The sequence below is a fragment of the Mobula hypostoma genome, chromosome X1, assembly GCF_963921235.1.
Source record: "Mobula hypostoma chromosome X1, sMobHyp1.1, whole genome shotgun sequence".
Taxonomy (NCBI): domain Eukaryota; kingdom Metazoa; phylum Chordata; class Chondrichthyes; order Myliobatiformes; family Myliobatidae; genus Mobula; species Mobula hypostoma.
Genome location: NC_086128.1, coordinates 25,590,716 through 25,607,211, shown reverse-complemented (window position 1 = coordinate 25,607,211; position 16,496 = coordinate 25,590,716).

The following is a 16,496-nucleotide window of genomic DNA, read 5'->3' as shown; positions in this document are numbered from 1 at the left end:
CGGTCTGAGAGGTGGATCTGCCAGCTGGATTTTCGTCAGTTTGCAGGAAGTGATGGCCGGTGAAACGCAGCAAGGAGCAGGAGGAATGAAGGCAGCTCAGCTCCCTCTGAAATATCTGCTGCAGAACAAAGCAGCACGGTAGAAGTCTGACACACCATTGTGACATTGGCTTTCAGTTCAGGGCCTAAGCCGTCACATTCCTCACCTCTGTTGTGGGAGTGCAAAGGTGTTGGTTAATAACAGTGCGTGAACCTCCACGGGGAACACCAGTGGAACACACTGCCTGAGGGCGTGGAGGAGGTAGAGACTCCCACAACTTTTAACTTTAACTACCTGGACAAGTGCTTAAATCGCAAGACAGGAAAGTGCTGGGAAACAGGCACTCCGAGCCCAGGCTGGAGACAGACATAGAAACATAGACATGCTGTGCCGAAGGGCCTATTTCTGTGTTGTCTCACTTACGGAGTTCCACTTTCAACTCCATAGCAGCAAATGAGGACTGCTTTCTGAACAAAGTTACGACCACTCCCATACCGACGTGTTGTCCACGGCCATGATGAGGCCACTGTCAGCTTGGAGGAGCAACACGTCATATTTCATCTGGGTAGTCTCCAACCTGATGTATTGAACATTTATTTCTCCAGCTGCTGGTAACTTCTCCCCTATCCCCCTTTCACTCTTCTTCCGTTCCCCATTCTGGCTCCTCTCTTACCCCTTCTCTTCTCCTCACCCACCTACCTGCACTGTTTTGTGCACCTTATGCAGTCCTGGATAGGTCCGCAGTCTAGTGTAGTTTTTGTGTTTTTTCTTACGTAGTTCAGTGTAGTTTTTGTTTTGTTTCATGTAGCACCATGGTCCTGGAAAACATTGTCTCGTTTTTACTATGTACTGTACCAGCAGTTATGGTCGAAATGACAATAAAAAGTGACTTGATTTGACTTGACTTAACTTATCACCTCCCCCCGGTGTCCCTCCTCCTTCCCTTTCTCCCATGGTCCACTCTCCTCTCCTAGCAGATTCTTTCTACTCCGGCCCTTTACCTTTACCACCACCACCTATCACCTCCCAGTTTCTCACTTCATCCCCCTCTCCCACCGACCTACCTTCTCCCTCAACTGGTCTCACCTATCACCTGTACTCCTACCCTCTCCCCACCCTCTTATTATGGCTTCTGCCCCCTTCCTTCCCAGTCCTAATGAAGGGTCTCGGCCTGAAATGGCAACCTGCTGAGTTTCTCCAGAATTTTGTGTTTGTGTTGCAGACTCAGGGACTGGCTGATGTCTCCCTGGGCCAAGGTGAACAGATTCATTGGGCAAATGCTCAACACAGGGGATGCCTGTTAGTGCCCATCAGCTTGACTTGCAAAGAGGGCAGGGGTGGTCTGCACTAATTAGAAAGCAGAAAATGCTGAGCCAGCCGCTATCAGTGTCCGTCAGGGCTGCTGCGGGGGGAAAGATCTGCAGACCATAGCAGGCCCCAGCCACTCCCGCTCCTCGCAGTCCCACCGTAGACAAGTCAGGCCTTCCACTGCAGAGGAATTCCTTGGAAAGAGTTGGAAACTTGGAGAGACTCCAGTCATAAGGTTCTGTGCAGGAGATAATTCTTTCACTCCCAAATCTCAGCCGCTAACAGCTCAATCAGTTCCTGCGGGAGCATTCCCTGCTTCACTCTGGCTCAACATCCCAACCCAGATCAGAAAGCAAAATATTTTTTCAGGAAACAACAGACCGCTTCAGTCCTGTGGCTTCATGCAATGGCCTTGCCCTTAAATGGTGTCAGAGTTTGTCAGGCCCTGCCTTCTCCGGAAGACCAGACTGACAGCGAGATAAACATAGGCGCCTGTGGAAGAGGGGATTCATGAGCAGTGAACACCTTCCCACACCCAATCCCAACAATAATCTAAAACCTGTACCACATCGGCACACACTCACTCATCAGCAAACAAACTCACACACACACACTTGTGATGTGATCACCCAAGTTGAGTCTGATGTTCTCCTAATGGGTTGTCTATTGGTGGAGTCCTCAGGTGGCTGTAGAGGCCGATTCAGAACCCTCTGTTGAGGCCTTGGTTGGATCGTCCTGTGCCTGAAACCTCCCCCTTGACCTCACTGCCATGAGTGACCCTACCAGGAGCAAAGCACCAGATGGCTAAACTCCAGGCGGAATCACTGTCGGGATCTCAGGAACTTGCAAGCATCTTCACTGTGATAAGGCGATGGCCCTTGGAGAAGCCTATGTTGTGCAGGACCAGGCCCACAAGAAGTTTTTGGGGTCTGGGTCTGATAAGCAATTCCGGCTGAGCTGGAGTCAGCCTAGTCAGGACATTGATAAGATGCAGAAATGGGCTGAGAAGTGGCAGATGGAGTTCAACCCGGAGAAGTGTGAGGTGGTACACTTTGGAAGGACAAACTCCAAGGCAGAGTACAAAGTAAATGGCAGGATATTTGGTAGTGTGGAGGAGCAGAGGGATCTGGGGGTACATGTCCACAGATCCCCGAAAGTTGCCTCACAGGTGGATAGGGTAGTTAAGAAAGCTTATGGGGTGTTGGCTTTCATAAGTCAAGGGATAGAGTTTAAGAGTAGTGATGTAATGATGCAGCTCTATAAAACTCTGGTTAGGCCACACTTGGAGTACTGTGTCCAGTTCTGGTCGCCTCACTATAGGAAGGATGTGGAAGCATTGGAAAGGGTACAGGGGAGATTTACCAGGATGCTGCCTGGTTTAGAGAGTATGCATTATGATTAGAGATTAAGGGAGCTAGGGCTTTACTCTTTGGAGAGAAGGAGGATGAGAGGAGACATGATAGAGGAATACAAGATATTAAGAGGAATAGATAGAGTGGATAGCCAGCACCTCTTCCCCAGGGCTGAGAAAACTCACTGTCACTTGCACATGCTCTGCAGGTCAGAGGGCTCTAAGAGGAGCAGATTGTCAGTGTAAACCTAGAGGACCCCCTCTACACCCAGTCCGTACAGAGACAGAAACACCAACTACCACCTCTGAACATGGAGTGTTTCTGACGTACTTCTCTCCCAAGATGAAGGAGCACCATCAAGGACCTGTTAACCTTCACAAGATGCCCCACAGTCATGGACAGAAGTTGCATATGGATTCCAAATGGTGGACCAGGTCTTGGAACCCACGGCTGGTCCAACCCAGGAACATGAGGGGCTGGTCAGGGTGGATCACATGGGTCAATATGGAGACTGATTGGTCGCCATGGCCTGGGCAAAGATCTTGTAAACCATGCTGAGGGGGGAGGATCGGCTCCAATATCCCAAAAGGAGAGATTTCCCTTCCTAGGACCCCACCATCCAGGTCATGCTCTCTTCTTGCTGCTGTGATCGGAAAGGAGGCATAGGGCCCCCAGGTCTCACACCAGCAGGTTCAGAAACAGTTATTACCCTTCAACCATCAGCCTCCTGAACCAGTGTGGATAAGTTCACTTACTCCAAGCTGAACTGATTCCACAACCTACAGACTCACTTTCAAGGACTTGACAACTCATGTTCTCAGTATCATTTAATTACTGTTTTATTATTTGCACAGTTTGTCTTCTTCTGCACGTTTGTGTGTAGTTTTTCAAAAATTCTGTTGTATTTGTTTGTTTCAATGTGAATGCCTGCAAGAAAATGAGTCTCAAGGTTGTATGTGGTGATATATATGTACTTTGATAATAAATTTACTTTGAACTTTAGGCAGCAGGACGATTACTCCAGGCATCACCCAGTCACCAGGCTTTCTTCCAGGACCCACTTGTCCGGCCCCACTAAGGCGGGTCAGCTCCTCCGACATCAGGGGATGGTTCGGTCAATCACAGGCTCCAGCACTCGAGCGATCTTCAACTCTCCCTTCGCTGTCGAACCCTTTGAGTGCTCCTGCTCCTTTTTGCTCACTCACATCCCACCATAGCCTCCAGGCGGGGCTGCCGTCCTGTTTCCACCCCCAGGAGATCCAGAACAAAGCTCAGAATTAGCCATGCTCTGGCAGAAGTTGTTAGAGCCGTCAAGATCTCTGGTTGGAATGAAGGTAGAGCTGACGTGATTCACAGAGTTACCCCCACCCCCACCCCCCTGGTGTGGGTTTCCTGCGCTTTTCTCCAGGAAGAGATTCTGTTGGGATGTCTCAAGGATGTCCACTGCCTCACTGGTGATGGACTCTAGATTGTTCCCTGTGACCCAAACAGGGTCTCCAATCTACCCTGGGTAGTCAGGCCTGGTACCTGAAGGTTTTTGGTTTCATTCACCCAGGCAGTGAGCGCCTACTTGCCATTTTCTGGCTCCACACTGCTCCCAGCATGATGCATCGATTTTGGTGGAACTGTCGGCAGCTGGTACCACCTCAGTGAAAGGCCTACAGAGAGTGGACATGGCGAGGAAGTTTCCCATAGTAGGTGAGTCGAGATCCAGAGGGTACAGCCTCAGAATACAAGGACGTCCCTTTAGAACACAGATGAGGAGGAATTTCTTTAGACAGAAGGTGGTGAATCTGTGGAATTCATTGCCACAGATGGCTGTGGAGACCACGTCATCGGATATGTTTAAAGTGGAGGTTTTTCAGTGCTGAGTTATCAGGGCATCAAAGGTCACAGGGAGAAGGTAGGAGAATGGAGTTGACTGGAGTGATAGATCAGCCATGTTCCAATGGCGGAGCAGAACTGATGGGCCAAAATGGCCTAATTCTGCTCCTATGTCTTATGAACTTATGGTGGATCTCTGGATGTAGGCGGGCTCCTCACGCAAGCTGGCTGCCCAAACTTTTCTAAAGTCCAAGGCTAAACCAACTTCTGCGGCTCCAGCAGGGGCTGGAGAGGGAGCTTCGTGCTGTTCTGATGTTAAGTGTGGCATACCTGTTCAATTTGACGCGCTAAAGCCTCCTCTGCCTCCCGGAAATAGCCAAGGAGCTTTGGCAGCGAGTGCTGGCAGGGGACACACTCTGGGCCAGTTGAGCTAACTCCAGATTCCGCTGACAAGGAATGCCATAGTAATCCTTAACTGCAGAGCACTTCCTCCTCCCAGCCTACAGTCCCTGCCCCCTCAGCTATGATAGCACAGCACCTGAAGCAGAGTACCCAAGCTCAGACTGTGTGGATTTTTCCCTGGATGCTCCAGTTTCCTCCCACGTCCCAGTGATGTGTGGATCAGTGGGTTAACTGTCACCAACTTGTAGGTGAGGGAACAGGGAAATAGATAATAGGGGACCATAGTCCGGGTGCAGGCAGATGAAACTAGGCCTAAAACCAGGCTAGCACAGTCTAGATGGGCCAAAGGGCCTGTTTCTTTGCTTCACTGCTCCATGGCTCTACAACAGGTCCCAGGGAAATGAGCGGGGTTATGGGAGTGATGGGAATATTTCGAGAGCTGTCATACACTTGACGGGCTGAATTGCCTCCTTCTACACGGTTGGGAGATACAAGAGCCTCACAGGCAATGCCCAGTTGCCTGGAGGTAGTGTTGCCCTCTGCGTCCGAGTTGTCCTAACCACAGCCCCTGCTCGAGGTCATTTTACTGTGGAGGGTCTCATTACCCAGGAGCAGTCAAATCATCGGAGGTCCATGAGCCAGTCCTCATTAGGGGATCAGAGGTGGAGAGGGCCAGTAACCTTAAATTCCTCTGCATTATCATTTCAGAGGATCTGTCCTGGGCCCAGCACGTAAGGTTCATTACAAAGAGAGCACGGGAGCACCTCTACTTTCTTAGAAGTTTGCGAAGATTTGGCACGATATCCAAAACTTTGACAAACTTCTCTAGATGCACAGTGAACTAGTTGCATCACGTCCTGGTATGGAAACACCAATTCCCAAGAACGGAAAAGCCTGCAAAAAGTGGTGGATACTGCCCAGTGCTTGACAGGAAAAAAACCTTTCCACCACTGAGCACATCTACAGGGAGCACTGCTGCAAGAAAGCAGCATCCGTAATAATTTTACTTTGAACTTTGAACAATCGTAGCAAATTTGGTGTGTGGAGAGTGGGAGCTGGGGGGGTAGGGGTGGAGGTGAGATGTGCTGCAGGGGTGATGGGGTAAAAGGTGTGCGGGGGGGCAAGAATGCTTGTGTGAGAGGGAGAGAGCGGGAGACAGGAGGGAGTGGCAGTGGGAGAGTAGGTGGCAAGGGCTATGTGAGAGGGGTGCTGAGTGGGGAGACAGATGTGGGTGCTAAGAAAGGGGGTGGGAGAGGAGGCAGGGGGAGGGAGGGGGTTGGGGTGCGAGTGGGCTCGGCTGGGCGACAAATAGGGGGTGAGTTGTGGGACAGAGGGGGTGGGAGACAGAGAGGTAGGAGGGAGGGGTGTTGGGGGGGGAGTCAGGCTGAAGGGGCAAATAGGGGAGCGGTGGGGGAGGACAGCCATGGTATCACACCTCAAGTCTCCAGCTGCCGTTTCCTGCCACCTGGTTGATGGTCGTCCCCTCCCCCTGACCTGTGACTCCCCCTCCCCCATCCTCCCCTCCCCTCCCCCACCCACTGTCCTGCCCCACCTGCCTCATCCTCCCCCACTCACTTCGCTATCTTTTCCCACCCTCTCTTGTCCTAGATCATTCTTGTCCTTTCCCTCCCCTTCCATCATCCTCTTCCCTTCCCATCCCCTCCTTCTTATACACCTCTATAAGATCACTCATTTTCCTACACTCCAGTGAAAAATGTCCCAACCTATTCGACCTCTCTCTATAACTCAGTCCCTCGAGTCCCAGCAAGATCCTCATAACTCTCAAACAGGAGTAAATCTGCAGACGCTGGAAATCTAAAACAACACACGCAAAATGCTGCAGGCCTGGCAGCATCTATGGAAAAGAGTAAACAGTCAACTTTTCTGCTCTCTACTCTCCGTTTTCTATGGGCAAGCCAGTTCTGAATCCAAACTTGCAAATTCACCCTGGATCCCATGTATCTTCTGAAACAACCTACCATGAGGGACCTTATCAAATGCCTTACTAAAGTCCATGTAGATAACATCCACTGCCCTACCCTCATCAAGCTCCTTTGTCACCTCCTCAATAAACTCGATCAAGTTTGTAAGGCATGACCTGCCCCATACAAAGCCATGCTGACTTACTTTTAACAGGCCATGCCTTTCCTATTTTGAATAAATCCTATCTCTCAGTATCCTCTCCAATAGCTTCCCTACTACTGACATGAGGCTCACAGGCCTGCAATTAACTGGATTATCCCCATTTCCTTTCTTAAACAAAGAACAGAATCTTGCCTGTTTCTTGTGAGGACACAAAGATCTTTGTCAAAGTCCCGGCAATCTCCTCACTTGCTTCTTTCAATATTCTGGGATATATGCCATCTGACCCTGGGGACTTATCCAGATGTTAAGCAAGCACTCTATGTATTGAGTGCCGCAGTCAGCAAACAGGAAACAGCTTGCCCTAATGCCTTTCAATCAGACTTACTTGAAGAAATCTCTGCCCAATTATCATTGACATATCACCTGCAACGCCAGGGGTCCTAACACACTAAACCATTGTTACACTACCATTAGGAATGTCTACGGTTCCATCCCTGGGTCACATTTCAGAAAATCTGATCATTTGGCTGTCCTCCTTCTACCTGCATACGGGCAGAGACCAGAGGTAAGGACAACAAGGAGGTGGTCGTTGGAGGCAGAGGAGTGGCTACGGAATTGCTTTGAGTCGGTGGACTGGGCCATGCTCAAGGACTCATAACAGGATATGAATGGATACAGCATGGTTATCGTGCAGTTTATAGAAACAGTCGTAGACAAGTGTGTCTCTACAAAATCATTCAGAGTCTTCCCCAAGCAGAAGCCCTGGATGAACCAAGAGATCCAAAATATGCTGAGTACAAGAGATCCAGCTACAACCTCCGGAAAGCCACCTCACACGCTAAGTGGCAATTCTAGACCAAACTCGAATCACTGAAGGATGCTCGACAGCTGTGACAGGGCTTGAATGCTATCACCTCCTGCAAAGTGAACCCGAGCGACATACGTGAAAAGAGTAGTGGATACGGCCCAGATCCATCACAGATAAAGCCCTCCCCCACCATTGAGCACACCTACACAGAATGCTGTCACAGGGAAGCAGCATCCATCGTCAGGGATCCCCACCACCCAGGTCACCAGGTCATGCTCTCTTCTTGCTCCTGCCATCATGAAGGAGGTACAGGAGCCTCAGCTCCTACACCACCAGGTTCAGGAACAGGTATTACCCTCAACCAGCAGGCTCTCCAGCCAGCATGGATAACTTCACTCACCCCAATACTGAATTGATTCCACAATTTATGGAATCTACAACTCATGTTCTCAATATTTATTTATTTGTTTGTTTGTTTGTTTGTATTTGCATAATTTGTTGTCTTTCACACATGGGTTGTTTGTCTGTCTTTGTTGTGTGCAGTTTTTCATTGATTCTGTTGTGTTTCTCTGAATGTGCATAAGCAATTGAATCTCAGGGTAGTATCTGGTGATAATAAATTTACTTTGAACTTTGAACCTTAATGTTTTGTAGAAGACCCAGTTTTACCTTCTCCTTAATCTTAAAATGTCACAACACATCAGCACGCCCCAATCTGTCCTCACTATCCTTCAAATCCTTTTCCTCAGTAAATACTGACACAAAGTAGTCATTTAGTATCTCGCACCACTTGCTCTGACTCAAAAAAATTCCCTCCTTTATCCCTGAGTGGACCCACCCTTTCCCTAGTTATCCTCTTTTTATTAATATATATAAAATGCTTAGATATTCTCTTTGATGCTGATCACTAATGATATTTCATGGCCCCTTTTGATCTTCCTAATCATTTGCTTGGCACTTCCCTGCTTTCTTTATATTCCACAGGAACCCCGTCTGATTTTAGCTTCCTCAACCCTACATATGCTTCTTTTCCCTTCCTGACTAAATTTAGGACCCCTCAGGTCATCCAAGGTTCTCTTATCTCACCATCCTTGCCCTTACTCCTTACTGGAACTTGCCGATCCTAAGCTCTGATCAGTTGGTATTTAAACAACTCCCACATGTCGGACATGGGCTTGTCTGGCACCAGCTGAGCCCAATCAACAGCCCTTAGCCCCTGGAAGTCCTGCTTTAACTTTCTACCTAGCTCCCTAAAAACTGTTTGCAGGACCTCATCCCTGCTCCTGCCTATGTCATTGGTACTGTGACCTTTAGCTGTTCACCCTCCCCTCTCAGAATGTCCCGTACCTCCTGCAGGCATCCTTGACTATGGCACCAGGGAGGCAACACACCACCCTGTAGTCTCGATTACAGCCATAGAAATGTCCATCTGTGCCCCTTACTATCGAGTCCCCATCACTGTTGCTCTTACCGACTTCACCCTCTGCTTTTTTTGCCTCAGATCCTGGAATGAGACCACTACCCGACTAATGTTGCAGCTATATCGGACCCTGGTCAGACCCCACTTGGAGTACTGTGCTCAGTTCTGGTTGCCTCACTACAGGAAGGATGTGGAAACCATAGAAAGGGTGCAGAGGAGATTTACAAGGATGTTGCCTGGATTGGGGAGCATGCCTTATGAGAATAGGTTGAGTGAACTTGGCCTTTTTTCCTTGGAGTGATGGAGGATGAGAGGTGACCTTGATAGAGGTGTATAAGATGATGAGAGGCATTGATCATGTGGATAGTCAGAGGCTTTTTCCCAGGTCTGAAATGGTTGCCACAATAGGACACAGGTTTAAGGTGCTGGGGAGTAGGTACAGAGGAGATGTCAGGGGTAAGGTTTTTACTCAGAGAGTGGTGAGTGTGTGGAATGGGCTGCCGGCAACGGTGGTGGAGGTGGATACGATAGGGTCTTTTAAGAGACTTTTAAATAGGTACATGGAGTTCAGAAAAATAGAGGGCTATGGGTAGCCTAGTAACTTCTAAGGTAGGGACATGTTTGGCACAACTTTGTAGGCTGAAGGGCCTGTATTGTGCTGTAGGTTTTCTATGTTTCTATGTTCTATGTTTTTTTTTACTGGTGGAGATTTATTTATCTTAATATGTTTTAAGACATTCAACACCTCCTCTGATGTAGTGAGGACTATCCCAAAGTCCTCCCATTAACTTTCTTAAGGGCCTAAGTCTTCATGTCTTTCTCCATGGTAAAAACAGAGAAGGAATATTCACTGAGGATCTCACCCATATCCTGTGACTCCACACAATGATGTTTACTTTGGGCCTTGTATCTTTCCCACAACCCAGAATCCACCCAGTTTTCTGTCATTGACAAGCAGAGAAATGTTCCATTTCATTCTGTTGTCCAAATAATTGATTCATTGACACCAACTCTCATTGTCAAATTTCATTTCCTCTGTTCAAGAAGAAATAGGAATGTGGTACATGTTGTACCTCTCATTCCCTTGGTCCTAGTCCCCCCATCTCTCCATTACCCTGTAACCCACTCCAATCGGATGTCCCATTCCCCTTGGTCCTAGTCCCCCTATCTCTCCGTTACCCTATAACCCACTCCAGTGGGACGTCCGTTTCCATCAGTCTTCGTCCCATTCCCCTCCTTCTTAGCAAATGCTGGAAACTCTCTGCAGGTCAGGCTGTATCTGTGCAGAGATGAACAGTTAACAATTCAGGTTAAGGACCTTTTATTGCAGAAAGAGTTAAGTTTTAAGTCACGTCTGCATTGTCTTCCATTACTCTGCACTTGCCCCTTCTCTTAATCCCTGCTGAAGCCTTACCTCCTATTAGCCTGCACCCAGTCAGCTCATACCTCCTTTTTATCCCATTTTGGTTGTACCTCCCATCACGACCTGGTACTCCAGCTGCAGTGCTGTCGACAAAAAAGCCTTGCAGAGGGTGGTTAGGGGAGCAGAGAAGGTTATTGGGGTCTCCCTACCTTCTGTCCAAGACCTCTTTCAGAGTCGATGCCTCCAGAAGACACAGTATATCATTAAAGACCCCTCACACCCTCTCCATGAACTGTTTGTTCTTCTGCCATCAGGCAAACGTTACAGGAGCATCAAAACTAAAACCACAAGGCTACTAAACAGCTCCCTCCCACTGGCAGTCAGACTGCTAAATAGCTGCTCTACCTGACTCTGCTTTGGACACTTTTAACTTGCACTGGACACTTATAACTGATTTGACTGACATGTGGCTGTTGTGTTTTACTATTTATTGTTATATTTATTATTTAGTGTTGCATTTGTTATGTTATGATTGCACTGCCCCTGAGAAACACTGTCTCATTCTGCCCTGCGGAGCTGATGTACGGTTAGAATGACAATAAAAGTTTTTTGAATCTTGAATCTTGAATCCTGCATGACCTGCTCTTGTTTATCTCCCAACATCTTGCGTTTGCTGTGTCATTTCTCAGGCATATCTTGCTCTCCACTGCAAAGCCACATATCATTTGCTAGTCAAGCCTTCTATTCCCTGGTGTATTAATCTTGTTGTATCTCCTATTATCCTCTCTGCTCTCCGAGTAATCTCTGATCCACATCTCCCACGAGAGCTGGGTGTTATCAGAGTAGATGCAGTGTATTTCTCAGATGGTGTACAGTGTAGCCACTGCGCGCCAGCATTGGAGGTACAGTCCTACTGGAGGGTCTCGGTCTAAACGTCGACTGTCTATTCCCCTCCATAGATGCTGCTTGACCTGCTGAGTTCCTCCAGCATTTTGTGTTTGTTGCTCCTTGGTTTGAGGGCGGGAACGTTAGGATGGTGGATGGAATCACAATCAGGTTTATTATCACTGGTGTATGCTGTGAAATTTATTGTTTTGTGGCAGCAGTACAATACAATATATAAAAAACTCTAAATGGCAATAAGAAATATATATTTATATAATTTTATATTATATATTAAATAATTAAATTAAATATGTTAAGATGGGGCGCTGATTATGTAGGCTACTTTGTACTGGATATTGGCAACGTTCTCAGGTAAATGGAGAGTGTTCCACCACACTCCTGACTTGTGCCTTGTAGATGGTGGAAAGGCCTTGGGGTGTCAGAAGGGGAGTCACTCGCCACGGGATCCCCACCCTCTGACCCACTCTGGTAGCCATGGTATTCATATGATCGGTCCACTTGAGATTCAAGTCATTTGGGCAAGTGCAATTGCCAGCATATTGGATATGGAGACCTGCAACAATAAACTTGAATTTGAAACATGCCCGGCCACTTCCAAACTCTGACGTCCCTCTCAAGTGTTTGTCCAGGTTCTACGCCACCTCCCTGTGTCTGTTCTCTGTGCCTCTCTCTCCGAATCCCAGGATCACAAACACTTCACCAACCGCTCTGCCACCATGCCCGGCCACTCCCAAACACTGACGTTCATGTACACCCGGGTCTCTCTGTTCCCACACCCTTCAGCACTGTGCCATTGGGCCCATGGTGTCTCTCCTTGTTCGTTCTGCCAAAGTGTTTCACTTCTCACTTCTCTGCGTTAAATTCCATCTGCCTCCTGCTTGCCCATTCTGCCAGCCTCACGCTGTCCTGGAACAGACAGTCACTCCCCCTCCTTACAGACCATCGCACTTCCAACCATGGGTCGTCAGCAGGTTTGGACATTTTACCCTGCACACCCGAGTCTAGGTCATGAATATATATAAAATCCACTGGTCCCAGCACTGACCCCTGGGGACACCGCTGTCCACATCTCTCAGTCTGGAAAGTAAGCCTTTCCCACCACGCTCTGCTTGCTGCCTGTGGAAAACCATCCAATGTGTAAATGTCTCACAATGGGCTTGTGAGTCCTTTTTCCTGGCAACCCCCAACATGCAGCCCTGAACATGCAGCAAGACAAAAGAGTTGGTTATTAACAGAATAAAGTAGGGGTGGGGGATGGTTGGTGAACACATTTCTGTCCTCATCACTGGAGCTGCTGTAGAGATGGTCGACAGCTTCAGGTTCCTTGGCGTACATCTCACCAACAACCTCACCCGGTCCCTGCACTCTGATGCTGTGATCATGAAAGTCCATCTATGGGTTCGCTTTATTAGGTGTCTGGGAAGATTTGGCTTGTTCATGAGGATTCTCTACAGGCATGTTATAGAAAGTATCCTGGCAGCTTACCTTGTTCTCCTCCATCAGCAAGGCAGCTTTAGAGCAGTATTATAGTTCTAGAGAGCTTTTCAGCGATTGACGGTTCACAGTGAAAGAAGGCTGATGATCCTTAGTGGTGGGAGGGGGGATTTTCCCCACTATAGGAAGTCATGAGTTGAGTGGAGGGCAGAGCTGTTTCGGAACAAAGTGTCCACACACAGTCGGATACAGGCAGAAGGAGTGGGTCCCAGTGAAAGCACTGTGTCTTTTAGCCCAGCGGGCAGTGCCCACTGAACGTCATGTTTGTGGAGTGTGGTCTTTGGTGAGGGAAGGCGAACAGTACAGCTCTCTATTCAGAGAACCAAATGAATAAGGACGTAGATTTAACTCAATTACTTTGTTAATTCAGACATACTGATAAGGCAGGGCATGTGTTGCTACTGCAGTATTTAAGCACTGACAGAAACCATCCCAAAACAGCTCAAAGGCTCAGAGTTAGTACACAAGAACTCAAGGAACGGGAGCAGGAGGAGACCACTCGGCCCCTCAGCCCATTGAGTCTGCCCCAGGGATGTAGCTGATCCGGTCGCAACCTCAGCGTCACTCACCCTCTCTTCCCACAGTCTTCCCCTTCCTCATTCAAGTGTCAAGCCTCAAACCTGAATACAATCAGTGACCCTACCTCCACACTTTCTGGGGTAGAGAACTCCAGAGATTCACCACCTAAGGGAAAAGGTTCCTCCCCCTCGCTGTCTGAAACAGACAAGCCCTCATTCAGAAACTATCAGCCCTGGCTCTAAATACCCTTGCCGGTGTATGTTCAGGGAGGTGAAGGAGCACCTACAGGACTGCTTTGAATCGCTGGACCGGAACACATTCAGGAATTCATCTTCGAATCTGAAGGAATATGCCATGGCCGTCACCGACTTCATCAAGACCTCTGTGTGCCTTCAAGAACATAGCCAAACCAAAAGCTTGAGGTGAACCAGGAGATTCGCTGTCTGCTGAGGGCTGGATCTGGCATTCAAGACTAGCAGTTCAGAACCCTACAAGAAGTCCAGGTACAACCTGCAGAAGGCCATCGCGGGAGTGAAAAAGCAATTCCACGTGAATTGTTGAGTATGTGTGAAGACCCAACCTCAATGATTCAGGAACAGTTTCTTTCCCTTCGCCGTCAGATATCCAAATGGTCCACGAACACCACCTCATTATTCTGTTTTTTTGCACTATTTATTTCATAATTTACAGTAATTTTTATGTCTTTGCATTGTACTGTTGCTGAAAAACAACAAAGTTAATGTTGTATACAACAGTGATAATATGTGATGCCTGATTCGAATTCTGGGAGAAACATCCTCTCAGTATCCACCTGTCCATCCCCTCACAGCCTTGCTTCAAAAAGACTTCTTCTCATTGCGGTGAAGGAGGATGAGAAATGACTCAGTAGAGGTGTACAAGATGATAAGAGGCATAGATTGAGAGACTTTTTGCCAGGGTGGAAATGGCTAATACGAAAGGCCTTAATTTTAAGGTGATTGAAGGAAAGTTTAGGGAGGATGTCAGAGGAAAGTTTTTTTACACAGAGAGTGGTAAGTGTGTGGAACACCCTGCCAGAGATGGTGTTAGAGGCAGGTACATTAGGGGCATTTAAGAAACTCTTAGGTAGGCAAAATAGAAAAAAATTGAAGGTTATGTAGGAGGGAAACAATAGATTGATCTTAGAGTAGGTTATAAGATTAGCACAACATCATGGGCTGAAGGGCTTGTACCGTGCTGTTGAAGTATGTATATGTCACCATCTCCTACTGTGAGATTCATTTTCTTGCAGGCATTCACAGTAGAATAAAAATACAATAGAATCACTTAAACACTACACACAAAAACTGACAAGCAGATAATGTCGAGAAGAAGACAAACTGTGCAAATACCAAACAAATAAATAAATAATACTGAGAACATGTGTTGTAGAATCCTTGAAAGTGAGTGTAACGCCCTGGGGAAGGGTTCACTGCTAATGTAATGGCTTCTTTGTATCTCTGTAGCTGCAGTGTTTGGGTTATAACTAGAGATAACGGGGGCTTTGGAATGTGTGCCGCCCAATAGGGGAGTGTTTTTCTTTCTTGGGCGCCCGAGAGCGAGGTATTCACAAATTTTTTGTTGGGCGGAAGATGGAGAGAAAAGATACCAGAACGGAGAGGTCGTAGACTGCAGGATGGAGTGGACTTGGAGTGAAGGTCTGGGAGCCGACGATGTCTGGGGGAAATCGATGGGGAACTAATGGACGGAAAACCATGAGCTCCAACATGCACATAAGACTGTTTCATTAAAATAGTCCCTTTTTCTTTTTATTTTCTTCACTAACTCTATAGTCAAATTAAGAATTATAAAGCTCAATCGTTTAATTGCATATAGGGTACTGTTGGATATTTTGTGGTACTGATTTGTAACAGGGGAACTCATCACGCAGTACCCACACACATGTGATTTCACAAGTTTGGCCAAAGACTGTCTTCCCTTAGACTAATGCTGTCGGCCGAAACTAGGGCTACATGAGTAAATAGGTTCACTCTCCATTCCCCATTCCCCTCTCCCCATGAGAGTATTGTATTGTTCTATGTTTCTTCTCCAAAACTCTGCTGAGTATGGACGAAAGCTGCTCAGCCCTTCTAATACTGACCCCTCACCCCAGGCAACAACCCAGTGAACTCTGCCTGCATAGTCTCCTTCATTTGAAACATGGAGCCCAGAACCGTACTCTAGGTACGGTCTCAGCACCCTCCTCTTTCCCTCCACCACCACCTCCCCCCCTCCCCCCCCCGCAATGTTACATGAGAATATCCCTACTTCTAAGCTTTATTGCCCTGGAAAAGAAGGTCAATGTTCCATCAGTCTTCCCAAGTACTGGCTGTAACTGGAAGCCCTCCTCTTCTGTTTCATGCTCTGGGACCACTAGATCCCTTTGTTGCACGGTGTTTTGCAATCTCAATCCATTTAAATAATAATTTCCTTAACCCATCTTCCTTCCTAATGGATAAGCTGATATTTCCTGTATTTCTCCATCTGCCAAGCCCCGTCCTCTCACTGACCCACTGCATATCCATAGATTCTTTGAGTCCTGTCCACAATTTGCTGACCCAACTGTCTCTGGATAATCAGTTCTTGAGTTGATGAGCAAGATTCTGAGCTTTGTCCACTTCACTGCTTTCGGGAGTGGGAAAATGACCTGGATACTTTGCTCCAGGAGGCAGTGTCACCTCGTGAGGGAGGTGAGGGATTCAGAAAGAGGCATTGCAGCAGCTCAGCGCACAGGTTTCTACAATCTGTGTGGAGAAGTGGGATACTATCAACAAGTGAGCACTATCCCCAAACACAACCACCGCCCCCCCCATTGGGGATTGGGGGTTGGAGAGTGAGGAGTGGGGAGAGAGGAGTGAGGACAGGGGAATGGAGCGTGGAGAGTGAACCTATAGACTCACTTTCAAGGATTTTACAACGTGTTCTCAGTATTATTTATTTATTTTTTATTTACAGTTT